This window comes from Octopus bimaculoides, chromosome 23 (assembly GCF_001194135.2).
Source record: "Octopus bimaculoides isolate UCB-OBI-ISO-001 chromosome 23, ASM119413v2, whole genome shotgun sequence".
In the NCBI taxonomy this organism is placed as follows: domain Eukaryota; kingdom Metazoa; phylum Mollusca; class Cephalopoda; order Octopoda; family Octopodidae; genus Octopus; species Octopus bimaculoides.
The window spans coordinates 29,871,650-29,872,963 of record NC_069003.1 but is presented as its reverse complement, the minus strand read 5'-3'; positions in this window follow the sequence as shown (position 1 = coordinate 29,872,963).

Sequence of the window (1,314 nt, the reverse complement as noted above, 5' to 3'; positions counted from 1 at the left end):
TGAATATGTATTATGAATATATCTACATTTGCATGTACATAGTAGGGTTTGCACACACACGCACATACACACATATGGACACACACACACACGCACATATATATATATATATATATATATATATATATATATATATATATGCGTGTGTGTGTGTGTGCTGTACATGCTTGCATTTGTTATTTAGTTTTGCATGTGTGTCTGTCAGTATTGCGTAAGAGACCAGATATTTCATTCTATGTACCAAAATATTTTCTTAAGCACTTTCGATGCCTGTATGTGTGTGCTTTATCTATCTATATGTTCATAATCTGTATGCGCTTTCATGAACAAAAAACTTAACCAATACGTTACGCTGAACAATTATATTTATTATGATATAGTTGATAAATATGATTACTATTCCCTGGATTTAAGTTTTGCGCTAAAGAGAGCATTCTTCGTTGTATTTTATTCGAGTAAAGAGTTACATTCGAATAACGGGCTTATTTGAATAGCAGACTAACACCACATTACATGGCTTACTCATTCCTTTTCTTTCAATGTTAAAACAAGTATAGAAAAAAGTCGCTTTTCTAGTCAACCACAGATACCTGGAAAATTCGATAGGAATAACATCAAAGTAAGCTATAGCTGCACAACCAATATGAAGAAGTCAAAATAGTTCTTAACTTTAATTACGCATGTAAGGATAAACAGTTATGGGCCTTTAAACAAAACTGCAATCAGAATGCAGTCATTCATTCCACCAGTGTAACCTCACACAATATCGGTTTTAAAGAAGGAGCAAGTCGATTACTTCGACCACAGTTCTCAGTTGGTACTTATTTTATCGGATCCCAAATGGATAAAGGGCAAAGTTGACCTCAGTGTAATTTGAACTCAGATCGTAAAAATGGACGAAATACCGCTAAGCATTTTGTCTGACGTGCTAACGATTCTACTAGCTCGCCGCCTTTATAATAATAATTATGGTTTCAAGTTTTGTCACAAGGCCAACAATTCCGGGTGAGGGAGTGAGTAAGTCGATAACGTCGATCTCAATGTCTAACTGGTACTTATTTTATCGACCTCGAAAGGATGAAAGCCAAAGTCGACCTCGGCGGAGTTTGAACTCAGTACGTAAAGGCGAACGAAACGCCGCTAAGCATTCTGCCCGGTGTGCTAACGATTCAGCGATCTCGCTGCCTTATAAGCTCAATTAATATCAGTTTCATATTTTGGCACAAGGCTAGCAATTTCGGTGGGAGGCAGCTTGTTGATTACATCGACCTTAATACCTGACTAGCACTTATTTTATCGATTAATATCAATGAC